Below are 16767 nucleotides of genomic sequence, written 5' to 3'. Positions count from 1 at the left end.
CCAACCCGTGGCACAGAGGGCACATGCAGCCCTATGGTAGTTCTTGGGCAGCCCTTGGATCTCAACTATCTATAGTGGGAGTGGGAGCATTGGTTTATAAAGGGGTAACAGCAGCGAGCCCTGATAGACTTATGTAACATGTCCATAGTCTCTTATTACAGTATCTTGCCAGTTCTTACAATATATGTTTTCAGTAGACCCCTTTTATGTGGCCCTTGGACCACAGCAATCTATGGTACGAGTAGAAGCATTGATTTGTGAAGAGGTAATAGCAACAAGCTCAACTAGACTCATGTAACATATCTCAGTCTCATCATCTTGCTAATTCTTAAAATTAATGTTTTCTGCAGACCCCTGGTGCCCAACCTGTGACCCAGAGGCCACATGTAGCCCTATGATAGTTATTGGACAGTCCTTGGATCCCAACAATCTATAGTAGGAGTGGGAGCATTGGTTTGTAAAGGGATAACAGCAATAAGCTATGCTAGATTCATTTAGCATGTCCCTAGTCTCTTACTGTGTTGCCATTTCTTACTATAAATGTTTTCAGTAGACCACTGGTTCCCAACCTATGGTCAATTGGCTCTTCTTATGTGGCCCATGGACCCCAGCATTCTATGGTATGAGTAAAAGCATTCATTTGTAAAGAGGTAATAGCAACAAGCTCAACTAGACTCATGTAACATATCCCCAGTCTCGTTATCTTGCTAATTCTTACAATGCATGCTTTCTGCAGACCCCTGGTGCCCAACCTTGACCCACCTGGTGCCCAACCTTGGCCCAAAGGCCACATGCAGCCCTGTGGTAGTTCTTGGACAGTCCTTGGATCCCAGCCATCTATAGTGAGAGTGGGAGTGGGAGCATTGATTTGTTAAGGGGTAACAGAAATGTGCTCTGCTAGACTTATGTAACATGCCCATAGTCTCTTATTATCTTTCCAGTTCTTACAATACATGTTTTCAATAGACCCCTCTTCTTATATGGCCCTTGGAGCCCAACAATCTATAGTAGAAGTGGGAGAATTGATTTTTGAAGGGGTAATAGCAACAAGCTGTACTAGACACATGTAACATATCCCAGTCTCATTATCTTGCTAATTCCTATAATGAATGCTTTCTGCAGACCCCTGGTACCCGACCTGTAGCCCAGAAGTCACATGCAGCCCTATGGTAGATCTTGGACAGTCCTTGGATCCCAACAATCTATAGTAGGAATGGGAGCATTGATTTGTAAAGGGGTAACAGCAATAAGCTCTGCTAGACTCATTTAACTTGTCCCTAGTCTCTTATGGTGTTGCCATTTCTTACTATAAATGATTTCAGTAGACCACTGGTTCCCAACCTATGGTCAATTGGTTTGTCTTAGGTGGCCCATGGACCCCAGCATTCTATGGTACGAGTAAAAGCATTGATTTGTGAAGAGGTAATAGCAACAAGCTCAACTAGACTCATGTAACATGTCCTAGTCTCATTACCTTGCTTACAAAGAATGCTTTCTGCAGACCCCTGGTGCCCAACCCGTGGCACAGAGGCCACATGCAGCCCTATGGTAGTTCTTGGACAGTCCTTGAATCCCAGCAATCTATAGTGAGAGTGGGAGTGGGAGAATTGGTTTGTAAAGGGGTGACAGCAACAAGCTCTACTAGACTTATGTAAAATGTCCATAGTCTTATTATCTTGCCGGTTCTTACCATAAATGTTTTCAGTAGACCTCTTTTTTATGTGGCCCTTGGACCCCAACAATCTATAGTAGAAGTAGTAGCATGTTTTTTTAAAGAGGTAACAGCAACAAGCTCTGTTAGACTTATGTAACATGTCCATAGTTCTTACAATACATGTTTTCAATAGACTCCTCTTCTTATATGGCCCTTGGACCCCAGCAATCTATAGTAGGAGTGGGAGCATTCATTTTTGAAGGGGTAATAGCAACAAGCTGTACTAGACTTATGTAACATATCCCAGTCTCATATCTTGCTAATTCCTATAACGAATTCTTTCTGCAGACCCCTGGTGCCCAACCTGTGGCCCAGAGGCCACATGCAGCCCTATGGTAGTTCTCGAACAGTCCTTGGATCCCTAGAATCTATAGTAGGGATGGAAGCATTGGTTTGTGAAGAGGTAATAGCAACAAGCTCAACTAGACTCATGTAACATATGCCAGTCTTATTATCTTGCTAATTCTTACAATGAATGCTTTCTGCAGACCCCAAGCGCCCAACCTTGGCCCACCTGGTAGGAATGGTAGCATTGGTTTAGAAAGGGGTAAAAGCAATACGCTCTGCTAGACTCATTTAGCATGTTCCTAGTCTCTTACTGTGTTGCCATTTCTTACTATAAATGTTTTTCAGTAGAAAGTCAAGCTCTGCTAGACTTATGTAGCATGTCCATAGTCTCTTATTATCTTTCATTTCTTACAATACATGTTTTTAATAGACCCCTCTTCTTATATGGCCCTTGGACCCCAGCAATCTACAATAGGAGTGGTAGAATTGATTTGTTAAGGGATAATATCAACACGCTCTACTAGCTCTACTAGACTCATGTAACATGTCCCCAGTCTCATGCTTTCTGCAGACACCTTGTGCCCAACGTGCAGCCTAGAAGCCTCATGCAGCCCAATGGTAGTTCTCGGGCAGCCCTTTGATCCCAGCAACCTATAGTGGGAGCATTGGTTTGTAAAGGGGTACAAGCAACGAGCTCTGCTAGACTTATGTAACATGTCCATAGTCTCTTATTATCTTGCCAGTTCTTACAATAAATGTTTTCAATAGACCCCTTTCTTATATGGCCCTTGGACCCCAGCAATCTACAGTAGAAGTCAGAAAATTCATTTGTGAAGGGACAATAGCAAGAAGCTCTGCTAGACTCATTTAACATATCCCTAGTTTCTCATTGTCTTGCCAATTCTTACAATAAATGTTTTCAGTAGACCCCTGTTTCCCAACCTGTGGCCCTTTGGTTCTTCCTATGTGGCCCTTGGACCCGGCACTCTATAGTGGGAGTGGGAACATTGGTTTGTAAAGGGGTAATAGCAATAAGCTTTGCCAGACTCATGTAACATGTCCCTAGTTTCTCATTGCCTTGCCAATTTTTACAATACATGTTTTCAGTAGATCTCTGGTACCCAGCCTGTAGCCCTTTGGTTTTTCTTATGTGGCCCTTGGACCCCAGCAATCTATAGTCGCAGTAGAAGCATTGATGTGTGAAGGGGTAAAAGCAACAAGCTCTGCTAGACTCATGTAACATGCCCCTAGTCTCTCTTTGTCTTGCCAGTTCTTACAATAAATGTTTTTAGTAGAGCCCTAGTTCTCAAAATGTGGCCCGTTGGTTCTTCTTATGTGGCCTTTGGACCACAGCAATCTAAAGAAGGAGTATGAGCATTGATTTGTGAAAGTCTAATAGTAATGAGCTCTTCTAGACTCATGTAACATGTCACTGGGCTCTCATTGTCTTACTAATTCTCACAATAAAACATTTCTGTAGACCCCTGGTGCCCAACCTGCAACCTGAGGAGCACATGTGGTCTTTTGATTCTTCTTGTGTAGCCCTAGGATGCCACCAATCTAACGTGAGAGTGGGAGACTTTATTTGTAATGGGGTAATAGCAATGAACTCCTTTAGACTCATGTAACAGATCCCTGGACTCTCAATGTCTAACTAATTCTTACAATAATTTTATTTCTGTAGACCTCTGACAGCCAACTTTCAACTTAAGGACCACATATGGCCCTTCAATACTTCTTATGCAGCCCTTGGACCCCAGAAGAAGCATTGCTTTGTACATAGGTAATAGGAATGAGCTTTGCTAGACTCATGTAACATGTCCCTTGACTCTCACTGTCTTGCTGACGCCTACAATTAATGTTTTCTGTAAACCTCTGGTGCCCAATCTGCAACCTGAGGAGCACATGTATGGCCTTTTGATTCTTCTTCTGTGGCCCTAGGATGCCCCCAATCTAACGTGAGAGTAGGAGAATTGATTTGTAAAGGGGTATTAGCAATGAGCTCCTTTAGACTCATGTAACAGGTCCCTGGACTCTCAATGTCTAACTAATTCTTACAATAATTTTATTTCTGTAGACCTCTGACGCCCAACTTCCAACATAAGGCCCTTCGATACTTCTTATGCAGCCCTTGGACCCCAGAAGAAGCATTGCTTTGTAAATGGGTAATAGGAATGAGCTTTTCTAGACTCATGTATGTACTCAATGTCTAACTATTTATTTTTTCTGTAGATGGCCTTCTTGCAACTCGGCCAAAAGTGTACAGACGACCGGGTTTCTCGGCAGAATACGGCTCCGATCGAGTTTATGGCTTAATTCTGCCGAGAAACTCGGTCGTGTGTATGGGGCCTAACAATAAATGTTTTCTGAAGACCCCTGGTGTTCTACCTGTGCCCCAAGAGCCACATGGAGCCCCTTGGTTCTTTCTGGGCAGCCTTTAGACCGTGGCAATCTATAATGGGAGTGGGAACATTCATTTGAAAAGTGGTCATAACATGTCCTCAGTCTCTCACTGTCTTCTGGAGAATGTCCTTAGTCTCCAATCAAACCTGTAGCATGTCTACTGTCTATGGCCATCATTTCCTCCTATATGTCTACAGTCTGACAGTTCTCTCTATATTACCTATACAGAACATTTTGTAGACCTTTTGGCTATGTCAGGGGCTGCAGTTGAGGGCCCCCATACCTCATTAGTTTCCAACCATCTACTTAGATACCAAAATCATTTTAGAAAGCAATGACATGCCACCAAAAGCCGCAAACCATTAGCAAAGTTTGTAAGAGTACAATGTACTGGAACCCATATTATTAAGGCCCCTTTCACATTAGCGGACCGTTCGTCCGCTTTTTACAAGTCCCTATGGAGCATCCGCTAACGTCCGCAACCATCCGCGTCCGTCAGGATCCGGTTTTTCGGACGGAAGAAAACCCTATGGTTTTCTTCCGTCCAACAGAAGGGATCGGATGTAGACAGACAGACGGTCCGTCTTCATCCGATTCCCCATAGGGGAGAGCAGAGAAGAGACAGGGCGGCCTCTGCACAGTGTGCAGGGACCGCCCTATCCGCTGACAGCTCAGCGGGGATTATGGATGATCCCCGCTGAGCCGCCGGACACACACGGAGCGGACACAAAAAAGGTCCGCTCCGTGTGAAAGAGGCCTAACTCTCCCTTTGTAAGTAAATACAAGCAACAATTTGTTACATTTAATAAGATGCATTACAACAATGTAACAGTTTTTATAGGCCAGTGTTTTTTTATTTTTTTAAAAACAATACCAAATACCTCTAACATGGCATTTCTCTATCAAGACTAATGCTCTTCAACATGCAAACCAAATGACTTATTAATGACTGGCCAAGAGAGAGTTTCCACTCATTATGCTAAGAATGGTCGGTCAATGCGGCCCACTCGTGCCCCAGGTACTGGCTTTTGGCCAAATCGGGGCCATGTGAAAAATGTCAATTCTGCCTCATAAATCTTATGCATTCTTTAAACCCAGGCAACGTTTATGTTAATGCATAGACATGACCCCCCCAGTGTTCTGTTAAGACGGATGCCGCTGGTCACTGCAGTAATTACCCCATAAAGGCTTGCCCCTGAAATTACACAATATACTACAACAATAATTCATTGGTGTGGACCAAATTGGACCAGACTATCCAAGCTGGGTCCCCAACCCTGCAACCCTTGCCTCGTCCTGCAACACAACAAATGAATTCAGTTCACACGCTGCTCTGAGAGGAAAGAGCAAAGGCAGGAGGGAGCTCCAGCACAAAGGCCAAATTAAAAGGGTCCTCTTGGGGGGGGGGGGTGCATGTCAACCTCAGGAATGCTGATCTCGAGTTGCACAATGGAAATGGCAACAAAAAAGGCTTACTCCCTCGCTGCATTCCACCACCTATTAGGAAGCGGGCTCTTTCAGAATGGGTGCCAGCTACAAATTCTTTAATCTCTTAGGATTTTCTACATGGCACCGGGTCAATGGTTTCTTACAGTCAACAGCATGCAGCTAGGAAAAACTGTACAACGTCCAGCTTACAAATCATGAATGACGTGAAAAATTCAGACAGTTTTCTTCTTTTTTTTTTAAAGGCAATTTATTTCCAAGGCAATTCAATCCCTTGGCATCTATCTATCTATCTATCTATCTATCTATCTATCTATCTATCTATCTATCTATCTATCTATCTATCTATCTATCTATCTATCTTTGTTTATGTCATTTGTTACTGAATGAAATGAGTATAAATACAATTAAAAGTGCAAAAGTACAAACCATATGTTAATATAATATAACATAAATAAGAGAGAGGTAGATACTAGATTACACTAAATTCATATAATACTACATGACACTAGATACATAGAATGTATACAGTATATAGAGAGAGAGGTAAAAAGAAATAGAGAGAGATGAAAGGGAGAGTGAAAGTGAGAGATAGATATATCCTACCTCACACCAGGTACACAGTATATATACTATATATATATATATATATATATATATATATATATATATATATATATATATAGAGAGAGAGAGAGAGAGAGAGAGAGAGAGAGAGAGAGAGAGAGAGAGAGAGAGAGAGAGTACTACATTATGCTAGATACCTTTATTATTCCTGTATATATGAAAATAAGAGAGGGATACGTTTGTGTGTGTGTGTGTGTGTGTGTGTGTATACTCACACACATCAATCCATTCAGTATAACTCAGGACATATTACCCTATAGGTTGCATCTGCCCAAAACCCATTAAAATCTGAACTGGCACCTTTTGCAGTTCTATGCTCAACTACAACTGGGCACTGTTGCTAGCTATGGTAATTTCAGCCTTGCCATCCACTGCCCATCCTCCCTGGAAGACTGGCAGACAAGGGGAGAGGGGAGGGGGCACAGTTACAACTACCCCACTATTCTGAGGCTCTGTGCTAATGATCATCTGCAGTGTTTCTGCCATACATGTATTACCAATGCAGTGCAGCCTACAGGTGTAGGGGGAGCAGCAAGGGTTAAAACCCTCACAGGCTACAAATAAAAGAGAAGCACACTTATTGAATGTAAAGGCTGCAAGAAATGAAGCACCCCTATTCCCAGTATGAAGCACCCTTATTCCCAGTATTAAGCACCACATTTCTAGTATAAAGCACCTTCATCTGCATTATGAAGTTCCCATATTCCCCCAGTATAAAGCACCCCATCCCCCCAGTATAAAGCACTCCCAGACCCTAGTATAAAGCACCCCCATGTCCAGGATAAGGCACCCCAACCCCTAGAATAAAGCACCTTCATCTCCATTATGAAGTGCCCCTAGTCCCAGTATAAAGCACCCACATCCCCAGTATAAAGCACTACCAGCCCCTAGTATAAAGCACCCCAATTCCCTGTATAAAGCACTCCCCTCCTCAGCATAAAGCTCTCTTATTCCCAGTATAAAGCACTACAAGCCTCTAGTAAAAAGCACCCCCATCCCCAGTATAAAGCACCCCAACCCCTAGTATAAAGCACACCAACTCCTAGTATATAACCCCCATCCCCAGTATAAAGCACCCCAACCCATAGTATAAAGCACACCAACTCCTAGTATATAACCCCCATCCCCAATAAAAAGCACCCCAACCCCTAGTATAAAGCACACCAACTCCTAGTATATAACCCCCATCCCCAGTATAAAGCTCTCCCATTCCCAGTATAAAGGACTCCCAGTCCCTAATATAAATCACCCCCAAACCCTAGTATAAAGCACCCCCATCCCCAGTGTAAAGCACCCCAATTCCCTGTATAAAGCACCCCCATTCCCAGTATAAAGCACCCCCATCCCCAGCATAAAGCTCTCCCATTCCCAGTATACAGCATTCCCAGTCCCTAATATAAAGCACTCCCATTCCTAGTATAAAGCACCCCCCATCCCCAGTATAAAGTACCCCAACCCCTAGAATAAAGCACCTCCCATGCCCAGTTTAAAGCACCCAAATTACCAGTATAAAGCATCCCCCATCCCCAGTATAAAGTACCCCAACCCCTAGAATAAAGCACCTCCCATTCCCAGTATAAAGCACCCCAATTGCCAGTATAAAGCACCCCCCATCCCTAGCATAAAGCACTTCAAACCCCCCAGTATAAAGCACCCCTTTAAAAAAAATAAAAATAAAGAGAAGTACTCACTGTGTGAAAAAGAGGAGAAGCTCCAAGCAGAGACGATCAGAGCCGACAATTTGCAGATCGCACCCAGGCAGCAAAGCCAGCATCCATGCCTTGCTCAGTATTATCCCAGACCGAAGTGTCCCTACCAACTATGCCTGCAAAGTCAGGCTCATTTCACACTGAATTTGCACAGTGAAAAGAAGAAGTGTAGTGGGGGGGAAGGGAGGGAGAGAGTAAAAGGAGCTTGGGACAGCAACACCAGCGAGCTCTTCAAACTTTCCCTGGCCAAGGTGCTGAAACGCCAGTGATGGGCCAGCTCCCCACCTCCGCCAGGGCGCCCCTTGCAGCTGCCAAGCGACGCTGCCGACAATAAAATCCACCCTGGGTCCACAGTAAGCCAGCAGCCTTCATGGTCATCCCACAGGTTCCTTGTAAAGCATCAATCACAGGCTTGCTTGTGTGTCCAACCCAAGTAGCAAAAAAAAAAAAAAAACTTTCTCCCCCTTTTTTTTTTCCTCCAAAAAAAAAGAAAGAAAAAAAAACTGATTAAATTTCCAATCACAGCCCAGTGCAGCTTGGCATTGGAGCTCACCCCCCTTTTTCTTAATTGTCGGATCCAGGAATCCTGGTGCTCAAACTCCAGGCACAGCTCAGCAGCCTCCCCCAGCTCCACAGCCTCCTCTGCAATTTCATGATATCACATTCAGCCGGAGATGCTTGCCATAAATCCATCAAGCCTGCTAAGGGGTCACCTGGTGAAGGGGTGCTTTGCTGATCATCCCTTGTGATGAGTTTTGTACATAAAGAGAAAAAAAAATCCTCAATGTAGGAGAGCAATGGCTATTTCCATTTCAGGGAGCCTGGTGATGATGAGTGAGATGGTCACAGTGCCTCCTCGGATCTTTGCAACAGCCCTCCATGGAGATGATGAGAAGAAGAGGAAGAAGAGGAAGAAGAAGAACACGTTTGGTGGAGATGCATTGAGTTGCCCATCACTTGGGTACCACGATCCTGGAGGATGCTGCGCTGGTGGCTGCTGTGCTGAAGGATGCTGCTGCTCATTCCTCTTCTTGCAGGGGTCCTTGTGTTTCTCCTACCCCCATCATTATATACAATAATAATAATAATACAGATCTTTAATTTGCAGCAGCAGCAGCAGCACAACCTGCTTGTAGATCCAAGTCAAAAGCACATTGCTTGCAGTAGTGCCTCCTCAGTGTGTGTAGGTCCAGCAATAACTCTTTAATGCAATTTCCCATCCAAGGAGGGCTACCTCCTCACCCTCCCTCCCTCCTTCCTTCTCACTGAACCTTTTTTTTCCTCTGATTTTTTCCTTCTATTTTTTCTCTCTCTCTCTCTCTCTCTCTTCACCTCCCTCTGCCACTTTTTTTCTTCTTTTTTTTTTTTTTTCCTCTGCTTGTGATGAATAAAATACAATTACCCAATTACCTCCCATCATCTTAGCACTGATTGGTCAATTGCATTAACACTTGATGTCTTTGAATAAAGGAAAGGCAGCCAACTGGTGTGCTATTGCTGCCACCTACCTGTCACCAGGCGACAGTGAAAGTCTGCAACATTAAAGGAGATTGGGAAAAGCCAAATCGCTAAAAATCTCCTCTAAGGTTTCTTTTTTTTTTAAGGTTGATGCCATTGCAAAAAGTCATTGGTATTGTTTTCTTTGTTATAACCATAGGTGTGCGCAGCCTATTGCATTAGGGTGTGCACCCCAAAGCTCAAACACATATGCCTGTCCATGTGTATACAGTATATACTGCCGGTGTCAGTAGAGAAGTGGATGATGTCATTAGGGCAGAGTTTTGTGTCAGTGGACAGTGTCAGTAGTTTTAATTTTTATTATTTTATTTTTTATTATTTTTTACAATTACATTTTTTTTTTTTACTATTTTAACCAATGACACCACAAAGCTCATAATTCACTCCCTGGTCATCTCTCGCCTTGATTACTGCAACTCCCTCCTCATTGGCTTACCTCTGCATACTCTAACCCCCCTTCAGTCCATCATGAATGCTGCTGCCAGACTGATCCACCTTACCAACCGCTCTGTCTCTGCTTCCCCTCTCTGTCAATCCCTCCATTGTCTTCCACTCACCCAAAGAATTAAATTCAAACTACTAACTACTACCTACAAAGCCATCCACAACTCTGCCCCCAGCTACATCACTGACCTAGTCTCTAAATACCAACCTAATCGTTCTCTTTGCTCTTCTCAAGACCTCCTACTCTCTAGCTCTCTCATCACCTGCTCCTATGCTTGTCTCCAGGACTTCTCCAGAGCCTCTCCAAGCCTATGGAACTCCTTACCCCAATCTATCCGCCTATCTCCTTCTCTATTAGCTTTTAGAGGATCCCTGAAAACCCTCCTCTTCAGAGAAGTCTATCCTACCCACACCTAACAACTGTATTTGCATTTGAGTCCATCTGATCATCTCCCCACAGCTACTACCCTTTGTTCCACTTGACCCTCCCTTCTAGATTGTAAGCTCTAACGAGCAGGGCCCTCTGATCCCTCCTGTATTGAATTGTATTGTGACTGTACTGTCTTCCCTGATGTAAAGCGCTGCGCAAACTGTTGGCGCTATATAAATCCTGTATAATAATAATAATAATAATAATAATAATAATAATAATAATATTATGTCATTATGTCAGTAGGGCAGAGTTTGGTGTCCATGGGGCAGTGGACTGTGTCAGTAGTTTTTATTTTTACTATTTTTTTTTTTCAATTACATTTTTTTATTATTACTTTTTACTATTTTTTTATTATTTATAATTATTATTTATTTTTTTAGGTGAAATATCGTTGGTCTAAACAGGGGGCATCTGCAGCATACTGTACAAGGTGATTAGGGTGTGCCCAGGCACACCTGGCACACCCTGTGCGCACGCCTATGGTTATAACAGCTTGTTTTAAAATAATATCTGGTCATCTAGTTTATGAAGATCTTTGTTCAGGTTCTTCCTAAACTGCTAAGGGCCCTTTCACACGGGGCGGATCAGTGATGATCTGCCCCGTGAACCTCCATTGATCCCCCGCTGAGCTGGCGGATGACAGGGCAGTAGTGTTGAGCGGAATACGCCATATTCGATTTCGCGATATATCACGAATATATAGCCGAATATTCGTGAAATATTCGCTAAAATCGAATATTCGTGATATTTAAAAAAAAATGCGAAATTTCGCTAATGCGAATTTATTGCGAACATTTTGCGAATTTTTTTTTCTGATTGGCTCTGATGCAAAAGAAGGGCGGAGAAAGTATTCTCGAATATTCGGAAATCGAATATTCTGAATATTTTATAAAAAAAAAAAATGTTGTGAAATATTTTGACAACTGTGGTAGGAGAACTCTGATCGAATATTCGCGAATACTTTCTCCACCCTTTTTTTGCATCAGAGCCAATCAGAGTTGCCAAAATCTCGCAATCAATTTCGCATTCGCATTAGCGAAATTTCGATAAAATATCACCAATATTCGATTTCCGAATATTCGCGAATACTTTCTCCGCCCTTCTTTTGCATCAGAGCCAATCAGAAAAAAAAATAAAAAATTCGCAAAATGTTCGTAATAAATTCGCATTAGCGAAATTTCGCAATTTTTTTTTTATATTCGGAATAGCGAATATTGGCTGCGAAATTCGAGATATTCGCGAATACTGGAATATGCCATATTCGAGCCGAATATTCGCAATACGAATATTCGTGAGCAACACTACAGGGCAGTCCCCGCACACTGTGTCGGGACCGCCCTGTCTTTTCTCCGCTCTCCCCTATGGGGATGTTTACCCGATCCGATCCGCAGACGAAAGGAAAAATAGGGTTTTTCTCCGTCTGCAGAATTGGAGGAATGCGGAAGCGGGCAAGATCGAGTGTCAGCGGATGTTCATCCACTGACACCCGTGATCTCATAGGGACCAATGTATGTTCCTTTTTCATCCGCACAAGGATGGATGAAAAAGCGGACATACGATCCGCAGGTGTGAAAGGGGCCTTATGGAGATTACATAGGCGTGCGCACAGGGTGTGCCAGGTGTGCCCAGGCACACCCTAATCACCCTTTACAGCACAGGTTCCCCCTACTTGCCTGGCTCCCTCCTTCCCCCTGCAGTGCTGCCAGCTTCCCTCCTCTCCCGCCTGCTGTTGCTGCAAGGATGTTTTAGGATGAGTGGAGGAAGGGGCTGGTGAATATGTAATTGACCACCCCCTTCCCTTTCTGAATGAACATCATGAGTGATCAGCAGTGTGTGTTTGAGATTTGGGGTGCACACCCTAATGCAGGGGTGCCCAACCTGTGGCCCTCCAGCTGTTGCAAACCTACAAGTCCCATGATGCATTTCAAGGCTGACCGTTATGTATGACCTCCAAAAGGCAGAAGCATGATGGGACTTGTAGTTCAGCAACAGCTGGAGGGCCCCAGGTTGGGCACCCATGCCCTAATGCAATAGACTGCGCATACCTATGGGAGATTACAAGAGGAGCTTCATTCTGCACAGGGGGTGTTCCGGGTGTGCCTAGGCACACCCTAATCACTGCTTGAGGTGTAGATTCCCCCTGCTAATATTGCACCAATGCCCCTGAACGGGGCTCCAAAAAATATATAAAAAATAAATAAAAAGATTAAAATAATGAAAATAAAAAGCTGCTGACACTGTCCACGGCCCTACTGACACCAACCTCTACTCTACTGACACCGTCCATGTTTTAATACATTTGGGGTGCACACCCTAATGCACACACCTATGCTGCCTAGCTACACTTGCATTTCTATGGGCTGATAACTGCCCCTGTGGGGCGATTTACTAAAACTGGAGAGTGCAAAATCTGGAGCAGCTGTGCATGGGAGCCAATCAGCTTCTAACTTCAGCATGATCAATTAACCACTTAAAGCAGAGGCCCGCCCACCGCGACAACAATTAAAAGCCAGCAGCTGCGCATACTGCAGCTGCTGACTTTTAATAATCGGACACTTACCTGTCCTGGAGTCCAGCGATTTCGGCACCACAGCTGATATTTCCATCAGCTGTCGGGTGCTGCCGCTGTCATTGCGAGTAATAAAGGGGGCTTTGGGGACTTTGAATGAGACGCATGGTAACATGCACCTCCATCCCTATTCAGGGACATAAAGAAAGAGGGTCAGGACTTTGAATGAGGTGTGTATATTGTCTCTAATCAAAGGAGTCAATATGAAACATGAACAAGTATTTCGATTAGCCGCAATATACACACCTCATTGAAAGTCCCAACCAGGGCCGATCCTAGGCAGGGTGCACAGGGTGCATTGCACCCAGGTGCCTGCAGAGGTGGGGGCGCCGAACATCTAACAGACTCTCTAACAGAAGCCCTCTCTGTGTCCATCAGAGAGGCCCCCCTCCAGGTCCCAATAAAGTACTCTGCTTCTCTTCCTGTATTTTGTTTATTGTTAAGAGATCATGTAAGGATCCCGGGGTAATGAAGACTTTGTGGGGGGAGCATCTCTGTGGTTGAGTCATTGCCATAGAAACATTTGTAAAGGGGATGATTAGTAAAATTACGACGCCCATATGGGGGTGCCAGAAATATTTTTGCACCCAGGTGCCTGTGACCCTAGGATCGGCCCTGGTCCCAACCCTCGTTCTCCATTGCGATAAGGGAACCCGGCAGTGAAGCCTTATGGCTTCACACCAGAAACCCTACTGTGAATGCGCAAGGCTCCACTCCTCTCTCCTACTGGCCCTGTGGCCGGGGAAGGAAGAGGAGGGAGCCTGGCCGGTGACATTAATACCCGTGGCTGAGGCTCCCAGGAGTGGGAACAGAGGGCCAGATTCATGTAGATTTGCGCCGGCGTATCGTATCCCGTTTACGTTACGCCGCCACAAGTTTCCAGCGTAAGTGCTTGATTCACAAAGCACTTGCGTGTAAACTTTCGGCGGCGTAGCGTAAAGCCGTCCGGCGCAAGCCCGCCTAATTTAAATGGCCCTGAACGTTCTGCGCATGCTCCGTTAGGAAATTTCCCACCGTGCTTTGCGAGAAATTACGGCTCCCCGATGTGTTTTTTGAACGACGACGTGCGTTACGTCCTTTCGTATTCCCGGACGTCTTACGAAAAAAAAAAAAAATTCAATTTGACGCGGGAACGACGGCCATACTTTAACATGGCTGGTCTAAATCTAAGCCATGAAATAGCAGGCCTAAGTTTGCAACGGGAAAAGCCGACTAGCGACGACGTAAGAGAATGCGACAAACGCGCATACCTTCGTGGATCGCCGTAAACAGCTAATTTGCATACCCGACGCTGGAAAACGATGCAAACTCCACCCAGCGGCCGCCGGAGAATTACACCTACGATCCGAAGGCGTACGAAGCCGTACGCCTGTCGGATCTATGCCAAAAGCCGTCGTATCTTGGTTTAAGGGATTCCAAATCAAGATACGACGCGGCAAATTTGAAAATACGCCGGCGTATCAGTAGATACGCCGGCGTATTTCTGCTGTGAATCTGGCCCAGGATACCTGTGAAAGAAAGGTATCCTCCCCCCCAAAAGGTGGCAAATATGGCACTGGAGGGGGGGGAGTACAAGGAGCAAAGTTCAATTTTTGGGTGGAACTCCGCTTTAAGGCCCGGAAGATTTGATCAAGGGGTTAAATGTGAGAACAATAATTTTAGCAAGAGAGCTCCTTGTTAACTCTAAACTGATGAGCTGTAAAGACTTTTAAAACGTTGCCTATGGAAATTTTTGGACACCATAATTTTTTGGGGATCTCATGGGCGCATGCAATTTTAAGACATGAATTATTAGTTATCTACTATATTTACTTAATGCAACCTTATCTTTTATATTTTAGCCAAAAATGGGTATTATATTGTGTGTTTTTGCACAAAAATTCTTGTAAATATATTTTTTTCCTGAAAATGTGCATTTAATAAACAATTGCACAAATATCCTGTGACATAAAAATTTGCAACCAGGGCTGATCCTAGGCAGGTGCGTGGGGTTCAGTGTACCCAGGCGCCACAGAGGTGGGGGCCACTAAAGCGCCAGAGTGCTCCCCTCCCTCCTCCTCTCCTTGTCCGTGTCCAGAGGCGGCTCTCTCCGCCGGTCAGCACCTCCACCGCCACTGTGTTTCTGCCCAAGCCCTGTCAGAGGAGGAGAGTGAAGCAGCGGCTGTCTCTGTGTGGAGAGAGAGACCAGCCGTGCAGTGATGTCACTGGGGGGGGGCGGTCTGTGCCTGACGTGTTCTCTTTGTCCGTGTTAAGGGAGCTTCTCAGTGTTTGAGTCGTTGCCATAGAAACACATTTGTAAAGGGGAGGAGTTGGTAAGATGGCCACGCCCATAAATATTTCTGTACCCAGGCGTCTGTGACCCTAGGATCGGCCCTGTTTGCAACTGTCACCCTTTTTATTCTACAGGGCCTGTGCTCTGAGAAAATATATAATGTTCTGGGGGTTAAAGTAATTTTATTGGCAAGAATTAAGATTTTTACATAAATGTGAAAATAAATAAATATCTGGAGCCGAACTGGTTAAGAGGAAAGGGAGAGGAGGCAGAGGAAGTGCTTTCCATGGGAGAAGGTCTGCTTTAAGTAAGCACAGTCCCCTGTCATCACCAATAGGAAACCCGTCCTGAGAAATGTTATTGCTGGAGGGTAGAGATGTAGAGATGAATGAGCTGCGAAAAGGCTGCAGGAGATCAACAGGATGGAGATGCAACCAAGGCTAAGAATAAAAGGAAAAAATAATGACCCTTTTTCATGATAGACAATGCTTAAACTAAACGCCATTCATGTCTTTGGAGTGTGGGAGGAAGCCCACATACAAACCTTATGCAGATAATGTCTCTGCTGAGATTTGAACCAAAGATGCAAGACGTGAGTGCTAACCACTGCGCCGCCCTGTGTACCCAACTCTTTGTTCTTTTGTTATTTGTGTCCCCCCCCAGGCTATGTGGTTGTTTTGCTGCAAACTCTGAGACTTCCATTTCATGAGGAATAATTTATCAAATGATTGTTCATTATACACTGGGTATAGAAAATAATCACCACCCGCCCCCAAAATAATCACATTTAGTTGCCTGAAATGAAACAGACACAGTTTTTGTTTTATCCAGCTGTGTTTACTAATGCAACTTATAACTTCCAAGTGAAAGATATAACACAAACATGTCAGGAAAAAAAAAAAGTTAAAACAGAATCACTGAGTTGGAAAAAGGACCCCCCCCCGTGTCAATATTTGGTTGAACCATCCTTTGCTTTAATCACAGCCTTTAGTGTGTTGGTATTTGTCTCTACTAACTTTGCACATCCAGGGCCAGATTCAGAAAGAATTACGTTGCGCAGCGGCAGCGTAACGTATCCCATTTACGTTACACCGCCGCAGGTTTACAGCGTAAGTGCCTGATTCACAAAGCACTTACCTGTAAACTTGCGGCGGTGTAACGTAAATCCGCTCGGCGCAAGCCCGCCTAATTCAAATGGGGCGGGCACCATTTAAATTAGGCGCGTTCCCGCGCAGAGCGTACTGCGCATGCTCCGTCCGTCAAATTACCCGACGTGCATTGCACTAAATGACATCGCAAGGACGTCATTGGTTTGACGTTAACGTAAATGGCGTCCAGCGCCAT

The 16767-nt window shown here is 44.5% G+C and overlaps 1 protein-coding gene across 2 annotated transcripts in view; it reads right to left on the bottom strand.

Annotated features, from left to right (window-relative positions):
- The window catches only part of LRRC4C (leucine rich repeat containing 4C), a 356194-nt gene that overhangs the window by 163665 nt on the left and 175762 nt on the right, over positions 1–16767 (bottom strand). The window contains exon 1 of one of the 2 annotated variants that reach the window (XM_040328067.1): positions 8170–9475. The exons of the other annotated variant lie outside the window; for it this stretch is intronic. The gene's annotated coding sequence lies outside the window, so the exon portion shown is untranslated. Of the gene's footprint in view, positions 1–8169; positions 9476–16767 lie in introns of those variants that run through there. 2 annotated transcript variants of the gene reach the window in all.

The sequence above is a fragment of the Rana temporaria genome, chromosome 11 (genome assembly GCF_905171775.1).
Source record: "Rana temporaria chromosome 11, aRanTem1.1, whole genome shotgun sequence".
Classification (NCBI taxonomy): domain Eukaryota; kingdom Metazoa; phylum Chordata; class Amphibia; order Anura; family Ranidae; genus Rana; species Rana temporaria.
This window is presented reverse-complemented; position numbering and strand designations above follow the sequence as displayed.